Here is a 26,460-nt window from a genome sequence, read left to right on the forward strand (position 1 = left end):
TGGTTTGGTCAGTACATCTCATTAGAGATCTTCCCCTAGCCCTGTCACTTCCTACTCTTTCTTGCACAACTAGACGTTCTGTCGAGGTTCCGTCTCGACGAGACACGTGTCGAAAGAAGTTGAGTACCGAGTTTTGCCCGTAGAAAGCAACCGCTCTTTAATGCCAAGCTCCTCAATAATTGATGCTCAGTCCATGATATGCCCAGCATTCGTCTCCAGCACCACATCTCTAGTGCATTCACTTTCTGTTTTTCGGATGCCCTTAGTGTCCATGTGAGACATACAGCATACAGAAAAGTGGGAAATATGAGGGATCTGACAATCCTGGTTTTAGTGGTCCTTGTAATGTTCCGGAGGGATTTAAATACGGTAAACAAAACAACATTGAGCAGCCAATTTTGGAAAAAAATGTTATTGTCTTGTATGACAAGTAAGAGTCTTACAATATTAAATCTGAACAGATTTGAATTACGAGATGTGAATTGGTCCTTAGACATTATTTTGATACTATGCATTGTGTTACAGTGTTCGGATCAGGTACCAGTACAAGTGTAAAAGAGTGCCGAAAAGTACTTTTTACAAAAAATAATCTTCAGTTAGAGAATCTGCCTCCAATGGAAGATGCGCTACCTACGTAAACATATTCTCCGTGCAGTTTACCAAGGAGGCTATGTTTGGGGACAGATTATAGCCCCTCAGCAACAGCTTCCATGTCCTGCTCACTGGAGCTGGTCCAAACAAAATGGTTATTGGGAGCCCATATGTACAAGCCTACATACCTGCGGCGGCTGCTGCTTGTTTAGAGCTTATTCGTTGCCGCTGCAAAACAAAATGCGCAGGGAGGTGCAACTGCGTTAAGAAAAAACTAAAATGCACGGACCCATGGGCATATAGTGGCAATTGCGAACAATATATATCTTACTCGTATTTTAACCCGCATTTTAATCAAATACCTGCTTTGTTAATTTTATACATTTAATTTATATTTGTATATATATCACGTCCAGAAGTAATTTTCTACAACCAGAAGAATAACAACTTATCAGAAACCATCGAAACATACTTAAAAATCCTAAACGCTGCATACCGCTCTTACAATGCAGGTACGCCGCGCGACACAAAACATTTTTTTTATCAGAGTTATGAAAAAAAAAATGTTTAACAAGTTTACTATTCTATATAGTAGGATAACTGGGCTATTCACAGGTATTTTTTTTCTAGAGCAAATTCTCATAGTTTTAATTTTGTAGAGGATTTTCGAAATAAAAAGTGAAAATTTTTTTTGGAATTTTTAATTTCTCGATTTTTTTGTATGGAAGAGTGAAAATTTAGTCACAGAAATGAATTTTTCATCCTCGAATTACACGAAAAAGACACCAAACTTGATATACTTGCTAGATGTATGCAGATATATAGCTTAGAGTGAGGCGCGCCGGAGCCACTTTTGCCCCCCCTCCCCTGCCCACCTGCTGGGTGGAACCTCTTGGCAACCGGGCTTAATCGGCTCAGATCATCCCCAGGAACACCTGTTCCAAGCGGTTTGCTTTGTCTCCAAAATGCAAGGTGGTGGACCTTAGAACCCCAGCTATAGTTTTTTCGAAGAGTCGACGTACTCGAAGTAATTATATTTAAGTAGTTAAGTAATCTACCATAATTGTAGGAGTGTAAAGCTAGTAATAAAGGTGGAGGTGTTGTATACGAGTATGTAGGGTGACTTAATAATACCACATATTTATGTGGGTAGCTAGAGATCCTTCGTCTCAGAATAAATGGTGCGCGTTCAATACGTCTTTTATTTGTCAATATGGAAGGACTCCTTTGCGCTACAATAAGTCAAACGCACCCTCCCCTTCAATGTCTTGAGAGTGTGATGGTATGTGTTTTAGTTGCATCTGTACGGTAAATTATACGGCTATTGCTGAACCAAAGATTTCCTTTGGTAGGATTGGTCCTTAAGTCCTAAGGATGGATTTAAGAAGTGGAGCCACCGCGATTTTTGATGTTAGTTTTTTGAGGTTTTGGCAGCTTCTGCTTTGGAGGAAAATAGGGTCTCAATCTTTATAGAGGCATTAATTATGCTACTATTCCAAGTTTGGTACCATATTCGTATTACTTAAGGATGCCAAATTCATTTTAGGACTCATATTTGCACGATAAAGATGTTAAACTACGTAAAACACAATAAAAAAGTAAAAATTAGAGTATTTATTTAAAAAAAATCTAACACAAAAAATAAAAATAAAATGACACAATGATTCCTAGCCCTCGTCCTCCAATACCTCTGGATCCAATTCTAATCATCTTCGATGAGTGCTTCGCGGTCCATTACACTGTAAAAAATATAAAACAATGATTACCCAAAAAAGTAGAAACAAACAAGCAAGCAAACTAAAAGCGAAAGTTATTCGAACATAAATATACCTGGAATTATCGCAGTTGCCATTACAGGTCTTGCATAGGAGTGTGCATGGCATTCCTTCTCGCTTACAAGAACAACGGCCTCTACAGCTGTTCTTACATCCACATTTTACCAGCTCTCGCGCCGCATCCCAGATACTGTGCTGGGTTGTCCATATTGGCTGCCATTGTGCTTCCTTTTCAGTCCATCCCCAGTTTGATGTGGAGGGAATGTCGGGTGAGGAGTCAAAAGCTTGTCCCCATATATAACCTGCTTGGTAGGCTGCCCTAAGTGTATGCATTTTAAGAGCATCTCTTGTGGGGGGGATATTCTTATTCTGTAAAGCCTTATTCTTTGCGGCACTGCAAAGCCCAATCAGTGCGAGTGCGAGGCAATGTGGTATATAACTACATACCTAAATAGAATTGCGTATTATTTAATATTCATATTACAACTAGCTGTTGCCCGCGACTTCGTCCGCGTGGAATGTTATCTTCAACATTTTACATCTTTAGTACCTATAATTTTCATATCCAAGCAATGTTGAAATTACTTTTCTTTTTTAGCAAGTTGTATGAAGTTTTAAGTCAAGTGGATTTTGATGTTGGTTTCTGAAATTACTTTTCTTATATTCTAATAATAGGTATGCCCTTATACAAAGATTCAAGTTCCACACTCACAAAATATCTGATCTTCATACAAACTTTCAACCCCTTTCTCACCACCTTAGGGGATGAATTTTCTAAAACGCTGAAATTAGTTTTCTTGTATTTTAATTTAATACCTTTTTACAGAGTTTCAAGTTCTAAGCTTAAAATTAAATTTGCACCCGAAGACGAACTTTCATTTCCTTTTTGTTGGTGCGTTGCAATTACTTTTTTTGTAATCGGCTATTATGCCTTTTTAAGAAGTTTCAAAGCATTTGTAATGGATTCAAACATTCAACCCCTTTTTAACCCTGTTAAGGAATGAATTTTACAAAACGCTGAAATTACTTTTCCTGTCTTCTAATAATAGCCCTAAAAGTCACGCGCTCGAAAAAAATTTTGATATCCATACAAACTTTCAACCCCTTTTCACCACTTTAAGGGATGAATTTTCAAAAACGCTGAAATTAGTTTTCTTATATTTCAATAATATATCTTTTGACGAAGTTTCAAATTCCTAGCTTAAAAGAAAACTTTAACCCCATACAAACTTTCATCCCCTTTTTAACCCCCTTAGGGGTTGAATTTCTCAAAATCGCTTCTTATCTCTTGTACACTTTATAAATGTAATCTGGTGTGCAAATTTCAACTTTCTGGCTTTTGTAGTTTCGGCTCTGCGTTGATGAATCAGTCAGTCAGTCAGTCAGGACACTTGCATTTATATCTATAGATTTTTTTTTATTTTTTATTTTTACTATCTATTGACCTGAATATTATTTCAGAACTGACATTTAGACATTCGATTTAATCGAAAATGATACCAAACTTGACTTGTATACCTAAACCCTACGCAGTTATTAACCTCAGACTTTGTTAAGGCTAAAACCCCCCCTCCCCCCACCTGCATGAAAAATTCAGGTGGATCCACTTCGTAAACCTATCTTAGGGATCCAAAGATCAATCCTGCCAAAGGAAATCTTTGGTTCAGCAAAAGCCGTATTCTTCGTTTTTTTGTAGTGTACCATTTCCACTATTTAGGTAGAATTTTAAATTACTCTCGCGATAAATTGTTGACGAGTTTGTCCAGGCTACTACTTAGAAATTTGTACGAGTCAATGAAACGAAGCGTTATATCTGCATTAATCTTCTTGTAAAAGGATATATACTTCTCCTTGGTATACACCCAATTTCACCCCTTTTTTAGCCAATTCGGTAATGGATAAATGGGTATCATACGCGCTAAGATTGTGGAAAACAACAGGCAAGAATTTTGGGATTGTGTACTCGAGATTACAGTCATTGTGCGCTTTACCGCGTACTCGCCCCGTCAAGTTTACAATGACCAATAACCTTCCAAGGGCTCTTCACAAATATGACACACGCTAGTGTATTAATCAGTCATCGTTTCCATAAGCGATTGGAACAATTTTTTTGAGAATTTTCAATATATTAGATCGTGTTTGTACAGTTGTCTCACAAAGATTTTTACACAATTTTTCCCTCGGTATGAGAAAAATTTGCACAAACTCTCGTCATATTCACAATGAACGCAGAACGCAGAACTACACGGTATATGTTGCGCAACATTTAATGTGTTTTTAGACTCTCTCTGTTTCCTGCTCATTGGTGGAAGGATCGACTCAAAGTCTGCATAAATCACGAATGGTACTTTCCCGTCGCTAGGGGATATGTGGGCGTTTCTTCATATAATTGAGAACACAGTGCCAATCCATATTCACGCAAAAGCTTCAGAACCTCCTCCAGTCTTTGGAATCCCTGTTCAAAATCTTCCGATGGCACAAGAATGTCATCTAAATACGCTAATGCTGATGGATCAAAACGTTTTGAGCCAAGCATCTTATCTATGAGTCACTGAAAAATTGCGCGTGCATTAGCGAGGTCAAAAGGTATCCGTTTGAACTCAAAATGACCGTCTGTAGCGTCGTGTAGCGACGACTTTCCTGTGCCATAGAAACCTGATACTAATCTGAGGCGAGATCTAACGAGCTAAAGAAGCGATTACCGCTAAGATAAATAAATCTAAATACTTACCACAGCGTGAAAACAAACTCGAGGAGGAAAGACCGTATATCAAGGTGAAATTCAAAAAAACGGCAATGTTTTTTAAACGTCCGGTGCACACGTGCTGATCGTCGCAGCGCCGATCGCGGAATAACGGGAGGGCCGGAACAAAATGGCGAAGCAAACTATGTTACTATCAGTGAAAATATCGCTTCGTTTTCGGTAAATCCATTCGATCAAGTCACTTCCGGTCTTAGGCGACCCTACCTTATTCGAAGGTTTTTCTTGACTAAATCCAAAAAAAATCTACTACGAAATATACGTTATATTAGGTCCTTACATATGAAATTGGCGTTTCATATGGCAGAAATGAAAACGATTTTTTTTTATGAAACTATTTTTTTATTTAGTCAAAGTATGTACCATGGCTATCTATGCACTTTTGCCATCTCGAAGGTAGTTCATTGATTCCTTTACTAAAAAAAGTGTGTGAGCGAGAATCAATAAAATCTTTGAAGGCCGTTTGGACAGCCTCGTGAGAATTGAATTTTTTTCCTTGCATGAAGTTGTCCAAATTCCGAAAAAAATGGTAATCAGTTGGAGCAAGGTCCGGGGAGTATGGTGGGTGTCGAAGACATTCCAGTCGCAGCTCCCTTAGTTTTGCGGCCGTCAAACGTGCCGTATGTGGTCGAGCATTGTCCTGAAGCAGCAGTGGGCTAGATCGATTGACCAGTCTGGGTTGTTTAATGGCTAGCTTTTCCATCATCGTTTGCAATTGTTGACAATACACATCAGCCGTGATTGTTTGCCCAGATCTTAAGAAACTGTAATGGATGACACCGGCACTAGTCCACCAGACACTTACCAGTAGGTACCTTTTTCTGAGTCAACTTTCGTTTCGGGCAGAATTTGGCTGGTTCACCTGGGTTCAGCCATTGTGAAGAACGTTTCCGGTTATCGTACAGGATCCATTTTTCATCACAAGTAACGATACGATTCAAAATGCCTTCATTATTGTGCCGGTTGAGAAGTGAAACGCAACACTCGACGCGTGTTTCTTTGTTTGCGTCGCTCAATTCATGCGGTACCCATTTTTCAAGTTTTTTCACTTTTCCAATTTGTTTCAAGTGAATCAAAATGGTTTTATCACTCACACCGAAGCCTGCCGCTAACTCTGACGTGGTTTGCGATGGATCTGCTTCCACAATTGCTTTTAATTCTTCGTTATCAACTTCTGTCTCCGGCCGTCCACGGGGCTTGTTCTGTAGGTCAAAATTTCCAGAACGGAAACGTTGGAACCAATAACGTACCGTATTTTCTTTTGCAGTAGCTTCCCCATACGCATTGTTAATCCTACGAGCCGTTTCTGCAGCACTAGTGCCGAGGTGAAACTCATATTCGTAAATATAGCGATATTTTAAGTTCTCCATATTGTGAACAGAACGATGTGAAAGAAAAACAAATGACGCGATAACAAATAAATTTCGTAATTCGAACACAGAAATACATGGTCTTAAATTTGAAATAAATTTGAATTTGGAATTCCTAGCCGAACGCCACATATTTTGAACCAAAGTTGCCAGTTCGCCAAACGCCAATTTCATATGTATAGGTAAACCAGAACTTTGGGAGTATTGTCAAGAGGGCGCTCGTTTTGAATTTTATATAGCAACAATTTGTATAGTGGGGACAATGGAAATTGGCAGATGATTTTTGTTTTATTCCGACAACTTTAATAAGTGCGAATCGGGCTTATTTTTCCTCACAATAACTAGCAAAGTGGCTATAGTTGCTCTTCGCGGATCACTAATATTATTGTCATCGAGCCATTTGACAATTGTTCCCTTCTTCCATTGAGTGTTAGGTGCTTTATTGACCTGAAAAGGAAGATATCTTGCGTTGTCCATGACAACACAGGAATTTTGTCGAGATTGGGAATAAGTTTTTCTGTGACCCACTTTTTAAAATTATCTTTATTCAAGAACTCGTGGTAGTCACTTTTTTTTTCTTTGTCATTATATGACAACAGTGCGTTTGGAACAAAAGCAATCCGTGATACCGATGCATGCGATACACCTAATACACAAATCAAGTTATTACAAGACATCAACCAAATCGTGACGACCTGACTATAGTGACATTTGTCCATAAGTTTGAAACTTACCCGTCAATTCAGATGCTAATTTCGTTACGTTTTCTAATGGAAGAAATTCCTCTCCCGCACGTTTTTTTTTCCAATTAATAACTAAGTATATACACTATTTACAACTTTTTTCTCTGTAAAATCTAAAACTTTCGGCATGATTATTGCAGTCTAATAATAATTCACACGAAACTAGACAAAGCAATGTTTACATTGTCAATATTGACAACTATCATAGAGGGTAGATGTTGTCTATTATTAAAATTGTTGCCATTGCTAGAAATTAGTACCAACAAATTTCCGTAACATGGCGCACCCTCAATAGATCCTGGTTCACCTATAAGGACCTAATATATGTACTATATGTAGGTACGTATTACGTTGAATGATAATGGCAATTACAGCCAAGCCATGAATGTATTTCGGCTCGAGAACCAGATTTTTTCCACTTTTCTTTAGAGAGCTTTAACGCATCTTTCTTGAACTCCACAAGTTGAATGGGAAGTGTACTCGGCATTGTTCGAGTATTCAGCACTATTCCACAGTCCACACACTCGGTGAGTTCCTAGATCGACGAAACCAGCACCATAAAAACTAGTTTGATGTATTCAAAAGGTACTTAAATACACAATACAGTATGTGGCGGCCCACTTTTTTCAATATATTTCGTTAAATTTAAATAATTACGATTATTGCTCTAGTGTGCACGTTGATGGGCTCTTAATCAAAATTTGAATCTACGAGTGTAACAAATTTTCACCACACCAACATAAGGAAAATGCTATATAATTAGGATCTCACTTTCCACGCTTGCACCGACTAAGGGTCTCCCCAAATATATCGACGCGCATTCGGCAAAAGCCGATAGGAAAAAGCTTTATGTCCACGCAATAAGAGCGAAGAAGCCGACGACGCGTCGGCCGGCGCCGGCCGATGCGAGCCGAGCCGAACGACGACTTTTTCGCTCTTATTGCGCGGACATAAAGCTTTTTCCTATCGGCTTTTGCCGAATGCGCGTCGATATATTTGGGGAGACCCTTATCCGACCCGTGCTCCCTTAGCGCCTGTGCGAGGGCCTCGCCTTGCGCGTCGTATCTCCGCGCTCCGAGAGGCCCATCGTACTCGCGGTTCGCGTCACGTCACTTCACCACACCAACATAGTTAAGGAAAATGCTATAATTAGGATCTCACTTTCCACGCTTGCACCGACTAAGGGTCTCCCCAAATATATCGACGCGCATTCGGCAAAAGCCGATAGGAAAAAGCTTTATGTCCACGCAATAAGAGCGAAGAAGCCGACGACGCGTCGGCCGGCGCCGGCCGATGCGAGCCGAGCCGAACGACGACTTTTTCGCTCTTATTGCGCGGACATAAAGCTTTTTCCTATCGGCTTTTGCCGAATGCGCGTCGATATATTTGGGGAGACCCTTATCCGACCCGTGCTCCCTTAGCGCCTGTGCGAGGGCCTCGCATTGCGCGTCGTATCTCCGCGCTCCGAGAGGCCCATCGTACTCGCGGTTCGCGAATCTTGCATTTTGCGCCATATACTCAATGAGCATGCGTATTTGTACGGCATTTGCACGGCTGAAAAGAACAGTCAGATATTAAGTAAACGATCAAACGAACTGCACGAAACTATATTTTTTCTGCAAATAAATTATTGTTGTTTTGTGCAACTTACATATTTGTTGTTTTGGGTGGCATCCTTCTTCTTCTTCTGCTTTTGTAAACACAGAACAGAATGAACATTAATGTTTTCAATTTCAACTTTTATGATAAAATATAAGTGACTGGGGATTGCCATTTGTCAAACAATCCTCGGTTTATTAGTCCGCCGGTTTCCCCGTAAATCCTCCAACCCTTCAATAATGTCGTACTTTTTGGAATATTCCAAGTTAGACATAATTGACATTTCGTCCAAGCAACAACACTTTTCACAAGACTTTTCCTTGATGTAACCATTTTCAAAACGCTTTTCAATTTTTTTGAAGGTATCATTTGCTAAACCAGGATAGCACTGAGTTTTTGCCAAACATGATCTAATCGTGGATGGAGCTGCTAGAACAATTCCTTGTCGACGCATAAAATAGAATGTTGATGGTGATTTATAATATAGGGAAAGACAATAATCCCTTTGTACGGATGGCGTTAATCAAACAACAGCTCCGATGAAGATTATGATTTATTCTGATCTAATTGGGCAAGATACATGTTTTTATATGCAATGCTTACGTACTAATTATATACTACACCACACGCCTCACCAAAAAAGGAAAAAAAAAGAAAACTGCAATGTTTTTTTTTTTAACAACATTCATACTACCTATGTTACATGCTAGGGTGAATACAACTTTGTACGGTTTTTATGAACCGACACTTCTTTATCCTTGACCTTTATTATTACATTTGGGTCAGATTCTCTTACAACTACGAATGGCCCTTTATACAGGGGGTCAAACTTATTACTAAGCGCTTCATTTTTAATTAAAATCAGATCGTTTGCTTTATAGCGTACAGGGTTAATATAATGGTCGTATTGTGCTTTTCGCACTGATTTCCCGTGAATTAAATTACATTTTGCATCATATTGACATTTTTGTAATCTGTATTTTAATTCAAAGGCATAGTCATTAAAGTTATCCATAGGATCCAATGAATTACAAAGATTACTCGGAATATTACATTGTCTGCCAAATACAAGCTCGTATGGAGTATATTTTTGGAGTATCCTGGCAGGGTCGCCATGTACGGATGGCGTTAATCAAACAACAGCTCCGATGAAGATTATGATTTATTCTGATCTAATTGGGCAAGATACATGTTTTTATATGCAATGCTTACGTACTAATTATATACTACACCACACCTTTCCGGCCTGGGGCTCCACAGAATACCAGCGCTGTGGTATTTATACCAAGAGCATATGCTGAGTGGTGTCCTTTTGTAGCCACTATAGCGGCGCCAAATTTTATTTTAGTAATTATCTTACTCCTTTTTAGGGTTCCGTAGCCAAATGGCAAAAAACGGAACCCTTATAGATTCGTCATGTCTGTCTGTCTGTCTGTCTGTCTGTCCGTCCGTATGTCACAGCCACTTTTTTCCGAAACTATAAGCACTATACTGTTGAAACTTGGTAAGTAGATGTATTCTGTGAACCGCATTCAGATTTTCATACTAATATAGAAAAAAAAAACACTAAATTTTTAGGGTTCCCCATACATAGAACTGAAACTGAAAAATTTTTTTTTCATCAACGCCATACGTGTGGGGTAATAGATACCCCACAGGATAGTTCTTAAAAATGATATTGAGGTTTCTAATATCATTTTCTTCTAAACTGAATAGTTTGCGCGAGAGACACTTCCAAAGTGGTAAAATGTGTGCCCCCCCCCCCCCCTGTAACTTCTAAAATAAGAGTATGATAAAACTAAAAAATATATATGACATACATTACCATGCAAACTTCCACCGAAAATTGGTTTGAACAAGATTTGGTAAGTGGTTTTTTTTAATACGTCATAAACCGTAAACCGCAATTTTATTATGTTACTTACTTGCTGTTACGGAACCCTTCATGGGCGAGTCCGACTCGCACTTGGCCGCTTTTTTCTTTTATTTTTCACTTTGCTGGTGGACTTGTCTATTTCTGTGAAACATTTACTTTAAAAATTACCCTGTATCTAGCTTTAAGTGTTTTAGTGAGTAAGTTCTTCTCTCTTTTTTTTTGTAAATGAAGTGGCGCTGTATGTAGAAGGCTTTTACAATAAATGACTTTCTTTCTTTCTTGTTTTGTCAATTTTTTTATGGCTCCTCTAACACGATGGGCCAGCGCCGGCCACTCCAAGGGACGCATTTATGCGTTAGAGGGAGCAAGTGATATTGCTATCTCATTTTTATTACTTTGCTAGTAATTTTTTTTCACGACAGGTGATCAAAGTCGAAATTGATGATTCGCTGTGAATTTAATTAAGATTAAACCAGTACTTTTTTGTATTTTACATTGTTTATCGAAAAAATACCTATTCTGTTATCTTAATTAACTATTTGTGATGCCGTACACATGAAAAAAACTAACTTCACAAATGTACAGTTAGGAGTTTTGCTCTTAGTATGTTTGAATGTAACTCTGTGATATTAATTGCATCATTAATTTGTAGACGCTGATGAATTTGTCTCTGATGGATTTGTCCACGGACTTAATACAAGTGTTGTACAAGATGTGGAAAAGTTGCCTTCAGAAAAGGAAAATGTTACGACTGCTGAGCCCAGTACCGAGTGCAGGGTATAAGTAAGCTATTTTAAATGATTTTAGTTTGTTTGTTTTTTTCTTCGCATGATTCTTTTTAAAAGTTTCCCAATGTGACGTCTCATCTCATGCTGACCTCGGACTCGCCACTATTCAAAAGTATGGCGTATACCGCATCGTTTTTTTCATCATCACGTTCATTGTCCTCGAAGGGCTTGCAGATAGTGGGGGTGCGCATTATCGCAAGCAATTTGTTTTCCAACTGTTTTTCATCTATTATTTTTGTAATAGTTGCAGATGGTATGGGTTTTTGCTGAGGGATTCTACAATTTTGATTCTTACCGAAATATTTCTCGGCCGCAAACTCCTTCACTGTGACATAGTGCGATGTACATGGCGGTCTCTCCAAAGTCCATCGGTCCGATCTTATTAACATTTTAGAAAGTAGGGATGGAGCCGCTGCTGAGGTCGGTGGTGGCGGCGGTGGTGGTGAGAATGACGGTGGTGGCGATAACGAATGGATTGAAGGTCTCCTGAATGTCACTCTTCCGTGGTCACATCCTGTAACCGGACGGTGATGTCGCACTTTAGGGCTCGGTGGTGGTGGTGGTGGTGGAGGGGCTGATCTCAAGCAATAAGCTATATGACTGGATTTACAACAGGATAAATATCACGATAAATAAATATATAGTATTAAGTTGCTAAATTATAATGTGTTTTTTGTAAGTGAAAATTAATTTGCTTGAACAATCTTTGCCATATTTCACGCCTGAAACACAGGGAATCCTAGTTTAGGCACATGTAAACTATCACTATTTTTAAGTCTTTGTTTTATATGAATGTAACCATGAAATACGTGTTTTTTAAATAAATTATGTTTTTATGTTTTTTTATAAATTATGTCCCTCGGGAGATGTCGATAGACGCGAGGTATCTGCACGTTGAGCTATTGTTGTTTTTTTCTTTACACGGATAACTCGCTTTGTTACGCGTTAAAGCGTATGGCGCTCTTTAACATTGCGAACCCGCTTAAATATGTACGCTCACGGTCGATTAGGTACTACATAAAACTATAGATTCGCATATGTAATTAGCTGACGGGTATGTAAATTTTACCTGGCATTTTAAAATTATGGAGCTACAATATGGACGCCAACTGTGCGAAAAATACAGACGTGCAAAAAAGAACTTGCATATGGTGTTTGTGGACCTTGAAAAGGCATACGATCGAGTACCCCGAGAGGTTTTGTGGTGGGCTTTGAAAGAGAAAAGCGTGCCTGGGAAGTATGTGGAGCTTATTCGGTCAATGTACAACCGATGTTGTACACGCGTCCGGTCAGCTGCTGGCACCACCGACAAGTTCAGTGTCACGGTAGGCTTGCACCAGGGATCGGCCTTAAGTCCTTACCTCTTCCTGCTTGTTATGTACGCTCTGTCGTCGGACATACAGGAGGAGGCACCCTGGTGTATGCTTTTCGCTGATGACATTGTGCTTGTGGGTGAAGACGAACTCGAGGTACAGAGCAGACTTGAGAAATGGCGGCATAAGCTGGAGAATGTTGGCCTGAAGATCAGCAGCTCTAAAACTGAGCATATATTCTGCGATTTCGGCGGTCTCTCCAGTTTCGCTGCCATGGAACTCGATGGCGTTACGTTGCCGGTCTGCTCCGACTTCAAGTACCTCGGTTCGCTGGTACAGTACGATGGCGATATTGACCGTGATGTGGAAAACTGGATTAGCACAGGATGGATGAAATGGCGACAGGTCACGGGAACCATTTGCGACGCCCGAATGCCTCTTCTTTGAAGGGTAAAATTTATAAAACCATAAGACCTGTCGTCATGTATGGATCAGAGTGTTGGGCCCTAAAGGTGACGTATGAAAAGAGGTTGCATGTAGCAGAGATGAGAATGTTAAGATGGATGGATGTGTGGTGTGACAAGAATGGATAGGATAAGGAATGAGTATATAAGAGGAAACCTGAAAGTTGCACCCATAGTAGAAAAAGTAAGAGCGAATCGCCTAGCGTGGTACGGGCATGTGATGCGGAGGGATGAAAGTCATGTGACGAAAAAAGTATTACGAATGAATGTGGAGGGGAATGGGAGAGGAAGACCGAGAAAAGGGTGGATGGACTGTGTGAGAGATGATATGAAGCGAACGCAAGTGAATGATGAGATGACGGGCGAGAGAGAGGTATGGAAGAAAAACACATGCTGCGCCGACCCCAAATGAAAGGGTCAAATAAGGGCAAGCAAATGAAGAATATGGATCTGGACGTCTGGATTCGTCTTTTAGTTATACGACTTTTTCTTGTTAAGTGGGATGAAATTTCGTTTGTGCATAAAGTTAATTGTCACTTGTTTAATTTATTTAATTCGATTGCTGCCCAACTTATCATTTCTTCCAGCGTATTTGTGTATATTTAACAATCCTCCGTTAAACGATCTTTACCGCCCCCTTTAATAGTAACATCCTCTAGTTTAAGATTATCATCGGCATCAACAGTAGGGTTTACTTCGCTCACCGTAGTTTTAATTAATGTTTTACCATCGTTTACCGCTCTTAGAGTCTCGGAAATAGGTTTTTTATCCACTCTGAAAATTCAACACCTGCAGTGTCTCGCATCAATTGCGTGTAGCTGTCTTTTAACAATGTCTGTTTAACGGTCACCTCTCTTCGCTTGCGAGCCAGTGTTCTATATCTCTTGATTTTTTTTACATCGATGCGGTAAATATTATTTCTCAGCTCAGCCGATGCATTTGATGCTATGATTGTATAATGCTTTTTTATAGATGGTAGCTTCATTTCATCATTACTGGTGTCGCAATTTTTCAATTGTCTGAAAAACGTCGATCTAAACGTTCCCTAACCATTGTTGCAAGTTGCGTAAGTAGGAGTCGAAGGCGCTAGTTTGTTGCGTTTACTTGGCAATAGGGTTGATTCTCAGTCTCTACCAAAGCTCACTTGGCAGTTGTGCAGAAGTTTCCCTTGTTTCTTAATTTATTCGTAATTGCTTGTCGTTTTTTTGCCTTATTTTTGGATCTTCATCTTGGATTGATTTATCCTCAATAACTTCGATTTCCTTATTGTGTCGTCTTGAAAGATGTCTCGAGAAGTTTGTTACTACTCGTAATTTCTGGCAGTAAAAACGAGCATTTCTTCTGTCCCAAGTACGTTTTCCCACCTTCTTTATAACATTTTCTTCTTTATTATTATTATTTTTATTTTACTTCTCTTTGGTTAATCTATTTATTGATTTATTTTCCTTCCTCTTTTATAATCTGCAATTTTTTTAAATATTGAATAACCTTTTTTGTGGGAAATTTTATGCTAATTATTCATGTATAAAAATATTTTTTGCTATTGGCTTGCTTAAAGAACATTCGCTACTAAAAAAAGACACTTACAAACGAAATATTGGAACACATAAAACAAAATCGACTGTTTATAAATGAGATATAACTTACCTTTCTTACTTCTCTCTGGTAAGAACTTTTTAAGTTTTCTATCTTCCTTTTCACCGTTGCTTCGTTCGCGTCGGGTTCATTTTTTTTATATTTAGTAATTTGTATCTCCCAGGCATTTTTTTTACAATTTTATCATATTTAATGGGATGAGAGATACCATAAACAGGATAGGTTTCGGTATATTTCTAATACTTCAGCGATTATTTCGCGTTCCCGCTGCGGAGTAGCCATGGCTAACAATGAGTAAAGGTGGGTCTACACAGCACAGACTTTAGTCTGCGCAGCGTGTCTGTACAGACTTAAGTTGGTGCAAATGGGACGTGTGGACGTGAAGTCTCAAGTCTGTAACGACATCTGTGCATTGTATCTGGCATCAAAAAGTCGGCCCAGACATGCGTGTTTGCGCAGACTACTGCACTGTGTGGACGTATGTTCAGACTTGTTTGGGTCAACTTACGACAACTTTGGTTAATTCATTCACAGTTTGCTTTATTTTATTATAAAAATGAACTATTTAAGAAAATATTCGAGAGAATATGCTGTAGGCAGCACTCGGGATGAGGTAGAGCTGAGTGGTGACGACTATTGGAGAGTAGTGTTGCCAGGAATCAACCTTTGCTGTGTCACGGCTCGTGACCACTAACATGCCGGAAAAAGTGTCTGCCACAGCTTGGGTTTGAAACACCACTAGGATGGGGATGCGGGCATATTTATTTCTGTAGAGGTACGTAGTGATGATAGAGAAGGTGTGTGGCTCAACCGTCTTGTTGGTAATCTTATAGTACCCATTTACATCGGTCGGGAACGATTTTAGATAAAATAAAGCGTAGAGATCAACCAGTGGGGAATATTCCAGTTGTGCGTGTACGCTGCGCGCGACGCCAAGAAGAGCCGATAGGTCATCAGAGGGGGAATAGCCATCTAGCAGTTCGCGCATCAGGTTGAGGCGTGGGATATACATATCAAAGGGATCCACGCCTTTCAATATTTCGATAAGTGTGATGCCGGGTACAACCTTAAACCCGGAATGGGATTGAGCATTGGTAAAATCAATGGACGACTGGTCAGTATAGAATTTCAAGTCCCGGAAGTACGACACGCTGTTGTTGTAGTGATCAGATTGTATCATATTGAATTCATATCGTAAGCGGGGGGTGGAGAGTAGATGGTTGATTGACGTTACATAAGGGGATTCCGTATCAAAGAAGATGTGGGGCCTCGATCTTGAGCCGGGGATGGTATACGATTCGCGCTTTCTTCTGCGCGACCGCTTCAAATCATCATTATATTCATTAACCGTAGACATGCGCGAAACAGTGCTTCGAAAAGTGATGCTATATCACATCACTTTTCCGAACACGTAATGGTACACTGAGATATCACATCACTCATCACTCGAAACATGACCCGAACGTGAAACAGCGCGCGGGCGCGCGCGAGATGGCCACATTACAGTTATCTCCTCAATTACGCAGCGCATCCACGGCACTCTAGTGATTCTATGGCGTCTCGGATATAATAAATAAATAAATAAACAGCCTATATACAGTATATACACAAATCAAATTTCTACACTCATATGCACTAATCCACAATTAAATTACGGGATAAACAAGTAATAAGTCGTACTTAGCGCCGCGAACCGCGAAAGTCAACCAAACATTTCACAACAATAATAAAAAACGGTTTTGTTTTCGTCAACTTCAAAATCTCAAATTAATTACTCGATTTAGCCGCGTCCTTCTCTTCTTATAAGAAAACATTTTAAACTCTACGCGGACGCATTAGTTTTAAATCTATTGCAGATGCAGAAAATCTTATTCGTAAGAATATTAGTGAAATTTGCGACTACTTAAACGCACAGCGGCGATCGGCCGAGCGGACCGATCCGAATTATTCCGAAGATAGCCGAAAGCATCGCAGAGCGAGAGCGACCGAGCGCTGTGATCGAGTGCGAGTGAGATAACAAAGCAATCATGGCATGGCGAACAAACATGACACTATCACAAGCGGCATTACACATTACGCGCTCTGTGAGTAGACTTTAACTGACCATTCATATCGGCGCGTCAACCTAAGTGGAATTGAATCCATTTCGCGCGCTTCGGCCGGTCGTTGGCGTTCGCGTGGTCGCGCGCTCGGCGCTCGGCTCGCGTGATACGTAATGTTTGAAGTAATGGTTGATTTCTCGGAGTGACGAGTAATGGCATATTACGTGTTCGAGAGATATCTCATTTGTGATATTACGAGCATTACTTACACATGTCTAATTAACCGCATTCAACTGTTGCTCGGTTGGTCGCGACCGACTGACTGGTGCGAAAGCAGGGTACACGTCGTTGAAGTATGCGCGATAGTCATTTATTATGTACTTAGCAGGTCCGTTGTAAAATAGTATATTATTTATTACGTACTGTATGTCAAAATGCAAACTCAGCGTTTCCAGGAGCAACTCGCGGTCAAGGCCAGTGACGGTGATATGACCGACGGCATCCTAAATAAAATCAGCAACCAACTACATTTACCGGTGCAGCAACTTGATCGATTTGATTATATGGCCAAGTCTTGGTCCGATAATAGCAGAAAAAATAATCAATGAAGTATTTTTTGAAGCTCAGCTTAACACTTTAACACGGAAAAGCCGCTTACAAGTAGAAAATAGGTCGAACTTGGTAACTACTCAGTACTCAGTTCATACCCGGACACTATTCAACAGAAAATTTTGAGCTTCAGTCACCAGTTACACAGTATGAAGAGTGGCAATCTATTGTGAACACAGGAATGACTGTGTTGGACAATTCAATTGCAGCCTCCTACTTCAGGAAGATTAATTGAAGAGTCGCAATCTATTTTACATACTCAAGTTATAAACACTCAATCTCAATCTCAACCAGTCAACCAATCAACCAAAGCAAGTTGTTATTTCCGAAACTATCAACCATAAATAATGTTTTATTACATCTGCATTTGTACCTCTACATGCCTCTACTTACTAACTGTTGATTTCTGAACAAAAAGAATGAGTATGAAATGTATTTTTATTTTAGTAGGTACGTTTAAATAATCCTTTTTGAACACTTAAATTATAGCTTCGCAGGTTTCTGGTATAATTAAGCTCAATGCTTGTTTGGAAATCAAAGTTGTGAATTTTAAATCCTCATATGAGCGTCCTGTTGCAAGGTATCGCAAAATCTTTTTGTTTTATCAATAATGGAGTAAGAAGGGATAAAAATTCGTTATGATGCGGACAAAGCCGGTCCCCTCATGGGCAACCAAAATGATGCGTACAAAAGGTCGGTCCCCTCATGGGCAACCAAAATGATGCGGACAAAGGCCGTTCCCCTCATGGGTTCCGCCTAAAAGATTGGCACAAAGGCGGGCAATCCTAGATCCCCGGATGAGCCACCATAAATGATGACGACAAAGGCGGGCAGCTGCGTCAGCTACTCTCTCTCTCTCGTCTCTCTTACTCTAAACATGGGCCACCAACATGGGTTCCTGGCGCTTCCCTGGCGCGCCAGTACACATGTACTATAGGAGCTGCCCCAGCTATCTTTCCTATGATCTAGTACTTAGCCTTCCGTATACTCTTGACCTGGAGACACGTGGCTGCGACGACCAGCTACCGGCCGTCGAGTGTGCCGTCGCTGCGCTTCGCTGACGACTCCAGCTCTCCTGCCAGCTGCGGGACGTACAGTCGCTGCCCTAGCGGCTGTGATGAGGATAGAACCCGTTCAGGGTTAGGACCACGTGACGTCGTTATTGAAAGGCACTGAATTTACTGAACTATTATATTAACTGAACTTAACTCTAGCGATACATCTTATTTTAATACGTAAACTACTGACTTGTTAACTAAGGGCCGCCGCGGCATAATGTAAGACAATTATACTGAGGACAAAATGGTGGAGCTGACGGTCAGCTCCGACCCGCGCCCCGGGCACGCGTCCGCTCGCGACGAGGAATCGAATAGAAGAGAGCGATGCAACGGGGTGTATGAATGTCCATTGCAACGAATGAATGAACGAATGAATTGACTGACTTTACTTATACCTTTTAATTACAACGAGCCATGGATTCTCGTTGATTTGGCGTGAACACGTTATAAGTGTCCAAATCCATTCTCAAGTAATTTCTAAAATCATTTTCTTCGCTAGTTGCTAATTCCTTCAGTAAAGTTGTATGGAAGTACCTTTGTGTCTTTAATAACCATTTTTTCGTCCATTTACTGCGCTTGGTACGTGTTTTTCCTAGTAAAACGGCAAGAGCTGCTAATTGTAGTAAACGACGCCGTCGATTGATATCTGCCATTGCAAACGTCCGCACACCACGAGGTTCAAAGAACAACTAACATGTCTGTATCGTGTGGACGATGTGAGTCGCACATACTTTTGTCCGTGCAACAGTCTGCGCAGCGCAAGTCAGCACCGTGTGGACCCACCTTAACTAGACTATTACCAATATCCATTTTATCATCCTCGAGATGATATTTTTGGTGTTTTAACAAGATGTTTAATGTATTTATTTTGTAGATCATCAATACTACTATTACCATCACCTTCATCAATGTCCACAGTCTCCATTAATTGTCATCGACACGTCAAGACAGTGTGACAGCTTCAACTCGGGAGCTGATGCTATTGATATTAAATTGCAAATGGAGTTTAAAGAGAATGTGCCGGCTAACACCATGGCATACTGTCTCATCATCAACGATTCACTGTTTGAGTACAAAGCTCTCACCAGTACCACTCTTAAAAATATTCAGCAGACCATTGACCGTCCTCACTTGTAAACGAGTCTTGGAGCCTTTTAAAAAAAATTAACTATTCAAATATTTTTTGACCTTCTTACACACCGTCGATTGATTGTTCCGTTAGCGGTGATGGTGCCGATGCCGGTCGCTGTGAGCTGAGCAAGTGTCTACAATCTCAAACGCTGTCCTGCTGGTGCAAGTGCTCTGATTGAAAATATCCATGTATACTTGAAGTTGCAGTTTATTGAGGCTAATCACAATCAGACTAGATGCCTGTGTCAATTTTAATGGGCGATATGAACTCACCAGTGAAGAATGGAATGCAATTTTTGCGGAAAAAGTTGAAGTCATTGGAAACTTCTTTCATAACCCAATGAGTGTTTCACCAGAACAGATACAGTGCGATCGTCTTCAGATGTGTATCTCTCCAGTGCCGTTACTTTTACTCACCTGTGACGATGACCACGAACCTGTGACAAACTCACACCCCTTGGTGATAAACCACATGGAATGGAGTCATATCAAACATGTTGTGGAGTGTATTAACGCACGTATCGGATACTTGAACAAAACAAAGTCTACTCGTACCTACGGGAACCGTCTCAACTTTTTCAAGAAACTTTTCAAGATATATCACCCCGTCAATATTCAACAGGCACGCAATATTGTATGTAGTTTGTGCAATGTCAACGATATTGTCGACTCTGAAATCAAGTGTTATGCCGCCAATATTTTGTGTAATAGGTACCTATATTTTCCATTGAATCGGTAAATTTTTTATGAATATAAAAAATAACTAAACTAACCCATCTTCTTTTATTTTACAATAGAAACTTCCAGAGAATACTTAATTTACGGAAAAACCCCGATGACGCAATATTGAGTCACTCTCAGTCGACTGAAACGTCGTAAGTGACGTGAAATTGATGTCGCTTACGTCGTTACAGAAGCGGGGTGTGAATCTCGTGACCTAAACGTGTAAGCGCCGGGAAATTCACGGCACTTTGACGTTTTGATGTTGCAATGACCGGGGGGGGGGGGCGCCCCGCATCACGCGGCATCCCACAATGCGCAAGTGGCCTGCACCTGTGAGACCTTGATGGCGCACCTGGCCGGCGAGTCTTAAAAAAATTGAAAATGTAGTCGAAACTTTACTCAGAAAGTTAACATGCTTAGACATGTGGTTTCTTGCAAGAACTATTTAAAGCCGAATAAGTCAGCGAGTTTTAAACGTGCTAAGACCATGGTAGGCATCTACCAAATGTGAAAAATCATATCAACGGTTGGGGGAGAAACGCAGTCGAGTTAGCGATGAAGAGCTGCCATTACGAGCTAAAGATGACTCATCACCCTCAAAAACGCGAAAATGTGATACATGTGATATGGGGTCATCCATTAATTATATCACACGTTTAGGGAGAGGGAGGGGGTCAAGAAAATGTGACATGTTGTGACATGGGGGAGGGGGGAGTCACAAACATTGTGACGTCACTTTAACTTCATCACTATTCATCAGTATCCGAAAATTAATTTATATTTTTTTATTCGCTGTACATTTAAATAACGAGGTTTTGGAAGTAGGTAATTTTCGTTCCTAATTGGTTTTGTGTTATAAAATTATTAATATTTCTTTTACCAAAAATATTTTTTTATTAAAAAAATAATACCGAGTTAGTATTGCCGATTTCGTTGAAAACAAAATTGCCTAAAATGTGACGTCACACCAGGTGGGGAGGGATTTGCAAAATGTGACCAAGTGTGACAAGGAGGGGGGAGGGGTCAAAAAACCTAGAAATTCGTGTGACGTAATTAATGGATGATCCCTATACAGGTAAAATCATTACATAATCATCTGAAAAGTGCAACGCTAAACACAGTCTAAAATGTAAGATGTATGATGAAGACACAGAAATCAATAACATCAGCGTTCAAGAGCCGGATCATCTCATATAGACTGTTTTCCAAGGAAGAATAACTCCTGAAGATTTCATGGAGAGTGTACGCCTACGAGTTGTTAATCTCATAGAGGAGAACATTTCTAGGGTTAAAAGTGCTGTTAAGGTGAATTTGGAACTTTTCAAACGACACAGTAAATGGATCAAGGTGAATGATAATGATCAGGAGGTGGAGGAGGTGAAACCTTTCAACACTAAGAATAAAGTGATTTCATTAGATGTTAGCAACGTAAATGAAATATATCAATTGATTATGGAGGAAATCCGAGTCAAGGCTGAAGCCTTTCAAGAACATGACAGTGGGTGGGCTATAAGTAAAGTGCTGCATCTAGAAGTGAATATTAACAAGTATCAACCCTTGCGAGGATCATCATACCTGCCCCTACTAAAGTGGGTGCAAGGGAGGCAGGTCTGTATTAATGTTAAAAATCACGATGACGCATGCTTTGCGTGGGCCGTTGTTAGTGCTCTACTCTATATCCAGTAGATAAAAATGGGGATATATCCCCACTATAAGGACATACTAAATCTTGAAGGAGTGTCTTTCCCCATGTCATTGTGCAGGATTAAACGTTTTGAACAGTTGAATAATATACTAATGTTTTTGAAATTATTGATGAGTCAATAGCGGGGCCGGTGTATCATACGAAAAAGCGACGCGACCGTCATATAATAGAAGATGGCGATAAACAACACTTTTGCTGGATTAAAAATATAACTTTCAAGCACGCATCTTTCAAAACATCGTCATAAAATGTTTTTTTTTGTGAGGGATGTCTTTTACCTTTTTTCCAATGAAGCAAAATACAAGGAACATGTAAAACGAAATTTTATGGAATGATGGAGACAATACAGGGTGTCCCATAAGTGACACGACACAGTGACACTGGAGGTAGACCAGGCCAAGAGGACCCAAACCAACTTAACATGACCCCAGTAAAAGTGGCACGGTTTTCAAGTTATTGCCAAATTAAGGTTTTTCATGAATTTTGACCGTTTTTAACATTGTTAGTGCCAGTGTGCACTCGGAAAGGTCTCGAAGTTAGTTTTTTTTTATGTGTACGGCATCATGAATAGTTGATTAAGATAACAGAAGAGGTATTTTATCGATAAACATTGTAAAATGCAAAAAAATACCGGTTTAATCTTGAATTAAATTCACAGCGAAACATTAATTTCGACTTTGACCACCTGTCGTGAAAAAAAAATACTAGAAAAGTAATGAGCAAATAACGTCAAGCTATTAAGCATGTTATGCAGATTCAAAAATGGTATCATACATGTACCTTTCCGTAATAAAATAAGAATTATGATCATCTTTCGAATGCCTCATAAAAATTAGGTTAAAACTAGGAAATCTGCAATCCGTTGCTACTTAGTAAAAATAACGATTTAATGTTAAGATATCTCATTCTGGATACAGAAATAAAAAATCGCCCATTTAGTACCTATTTGCCGAATGCCTAAAAGAAAGAGATGGAAAATGCTTATCTCCCTTTTTAGGGGTATCATTGAGTTGATAAAGGTTCAAAGAAAATAAAATTCAGGTTGAAGTTTATTTGATTTATTAAAAATGTTACAGTAGATGCTCGAATTGTTTTCCCCGGGCTCGTATGCACGCTTGGCACCGTTTTGTAAAATTTCTAGTTAATTTCCTTAAATTAATTTCGGTGTTTCGTGCTGCCTGGAACACACGCTGCCGTAGTTCCTCTTGGAACCTTATTGGTTTTGAGTCCGCGTTCTCAAAAGGTCAGGAGAATGAGACAACATAACATCCACTTGCTCTATCTCGCTCTTTTTATCTCGACTTTGTCGCACGGTCGACTGCTACCTGGGAATATCCCAGGGCTTATCACTACGAAAAACAAAAAAGGAGTGGGGATAAGCCACGCTTGCACAACTTTGTCATCCTTATCTCTAGTAAGCATTCAGGAATGCTAAACCTAGTTCGTTACCTTGCGTTTCGTGCAACACCTGTGTTGTCTTTGCACCTCTGTTTCTGTGTTCCTAAACAAATCGACTTGGCATTCAACTGGACTCTGATTTCTTTTTGACTTGAACTGTTTGTGGAACTGAAACGACGACTCTGCCCTCTTCTTGGACACTGATTATTGTTTTGTGGAACTACTCCACTACAATGGCAAATCGCAACAATTACACCCATCGTGAGTACAGTGACATGCACATGATTTATGGAGAAACTAGGCGTGTATCTAATCGAGGGAATGTCACTTACAACTCAAGATTAGCTGCAAGACTGTACAATGAAAGATATGCAGATCGTAATGCCACGAATCACGAAGTTATTTTGCGAATTGTTAATGCATATCGCAATGGCAGAATGCCAGGACGAGCTAACGCTGAAGGAAGACCCCGGACTATTGACGACAACGTGGTTTTAAATATGGTACGGAGAGAGCCAGAAATTTCAGTACGAATGATTGAACGCCGCACTGGCGTACCTAAGTCCTCAGCACAGAGAATTTTAAAACGTAACAAATATCATCCGTACCATATCCAACGCGTGCAAACACTTCTTCCGACGGATTACGCACCTCGAGTTGCATTTTGCCGACAAATGTTGCAAAAAATTAGAGAAAATGAAAACTTTTTTAATGAAGTTTTGTGGAGCGACGAATCTACGTGTAGAAGAGATGGGTATCTCAATCTCCACAACATTCATAGCTGGCAACTTGAAAACCCACACGAGGAAAGAGAAGACCGGTCCCAACACCAATTTAAAATTAATTTGTGGACGGGAATATTCAATGGCCAAATAATAGGACCGGTCGAGTTGCCAGCCATTTTGAATGGGAGAAATTACTTGCAGTTCTTGCAAGACGGTTTGCTAGACTTAATTGAAGACGCACCGCTCGCACTCAGACGGAGGATGTGGTTCCAGCAAGATGGCTGCCCAGCACACTACGCTCGCGACGTCCGCGACCACCTCACACGGACATTCCCAAGAAGATGGATCGGCCGATTGGGACCAGTGGCATGGCCGCCGCGTTCCCCGGACCTGAACCCATTGGATTTTTTTTATTGGGGATGCTTAAAAGATAAAGTTTACTCAAAACCAATAAGGTCCCAAGAGGAATTACGGCGGCGTGTCTTCGAGGCAGCACGAAGCATATCCAAAATTAATTTAAGGAAATTAACGAGAAATTTTATAAGACGGTGCCAAGCGTGCATACGAGCCCGGGGAAAACAATTCGAGCATCTACTGTAACATTATTTTAATAAATCAAATAAACTTCAACCTGAATTTTATTTTCTTTGAACCTTTATCAACTCAATGATACCCCTAAAAAGGGAGATAAGCATTTTCCATCTCTTTCTTTTAGGCATTCGGCAAATAGGTACTAAATGGGCGATTTTTTATTTCTGTATCCAGAATGAGATATCTTAACATTAAATCGTTATTTTTACTAAGTAGCAACGGATTGCAGATTTCCTAGTTTTAACCTAATTTTTATGAGGCATTCGAAAGATGATCATAATTCTTATTTTATTACGGAAAGGTACATGTATGATACCATTTTTGAATCTGCATAACATGCTTAATAGCTTGACGTTATTTGCTCATTACTTTTCTAGTATTTTTTTTTCACGACAGGTGGTCAAAGTCGAAATTAATGTTTCGCTGTGAATTTAATTCAAGATTAAACCGGTATTTTTTTGCATTTTACAATGTTTATCGATAAAATACCTCTTCTGTTATCTTAATCAACTATTCATGATGCCGTACACATAAAAAAAACTAACTTCGAGACCTTTCCGAGTGCACACTGGCACTAACAATGTTAAAAACGGTCAAAATTCATGAAAAACCTTAATTTGGCAATAACTTGAAAACCGTGCCACTTTTACTGGGGTCATGTTAAGTTGGTTTGGGTCCTCTTGGCCTGGTCTACCTCCAGTGTCACTGTGTCGTGTCACTTATGAGACACCCTGTATATTAAAATTTAAAAACTTTCGGTATCAATTACGAGCACCAGTTGTCGTGTATGCAGATTTCGAGGCTTTGTTAAAACCTATTATACCCACTTGCGTGCCATCTCAATCTTCCTCATATACTGTAGACTATCAGTCACTATGAGCCGTAAAGCTTTGGTTATTTAATCAAATGCTCATACGATGAATCAAAATCTAAATATACAGTGTGGAAAGATAAGTCGGGCCCTGGAGGGAAACTACCTTAAATCCTTAAGCTGGCTCATTTCACTTAAAGGAGACATTCCTTTATTTTTTAAAAGAAACAATGTTCCCCTATGAGTATGTACAGGGGTGGGGGCAGCTCGAGGAAACTTCACTACCCCCTCAGACTGCCTTCCATAACAGCTTCGCCAGCTCCCCCATTTCCGATGAGGGCGATGAGGATTACCAGCATGCCCAAGATGTTTGGGATGCCATCAAAATTGGAACTCTGGGGGAGTATAGCGACCACTACCTTAAGACTGACGTCATATTATTGGCAGAAGTTTTTGAGAACTTCCGCGACGTCTGTCTTAAGACGTATAAGCTCGATCCGGCTCACTATTATACCGCCCGTGGCCTCAGCTGGGACTCTATGCTAACACAAACACACTCAAATTGAGTTAGAGCTACTCACTGACATGTCAAAAATAAAATAAAATATTAAAAAAAATATGATTCAGATAAACCCTCTAATTATATAGTTTATTTAGATGCAAATAATTTGTATGGATGGGCTATGTCTCAGTATTTACCTGTAGGAGGTTTTCGCTGGCTATCCGAAGAGGAAATCATCAGTTTTGATATGAGTAAATTATGCCCCGAAAATGAAAAGGGTTACTTTTTT

At 39.9% G+C, this 26,460-nt stretch overlaps 2 long non-coding RNA genes across 2 annotated transcripts; both read left to right on the forward strand.

The window, feature by feature from the left end:
* The first annotated feature begins 9,340 nt into the window (after positions 1 to 9,340).
* On the forward strand, positions 9,341 to 10,733 carry LOC134670720 (uncharacterized). The gene is made up of 2 exons (XR_010099117.1): positions 9,341 to 9,504; positions 9,923 to 10,733. It is a non-coding gene; the product is annotated as an uncharacterized LOC134670720 (long non-coding RNA).
* Positions 10,734 to 22,367: 11,634 nt separating this feature from the next.
* On the forward strand, positions 22,368 to 23,250 carry LOC134670528 (uncharacterized). The gene is made up of 2 exons (XR_010099079.1): positions 22,368 to 22,831; positions 22,887 to 23,250. It is a non-coding gene; the product is annotated as an uncharacterized LOC134670528 (long non-coding RNA).
* The last annotated feature ends 3,210 nt before the right edge of the window (positions 23,251 to 26,460 follow it).

The sequence above is a fragment of the Cydia fagiglandana genome, chromosome 14 (genome assembly GCF_963556715.1).
Source record: "Cydia fagiglandana chromosome 14, ilCydFagi1.1, whole genome shotgun sequence".
Classification (NCBI taxonomy): domain Eukaryota; kingdom Metazoa; phylum Arthropoda; class Insecta; order Lepidoptera; family Tortricidae; genus Cydia; species Cydia fagiglandana.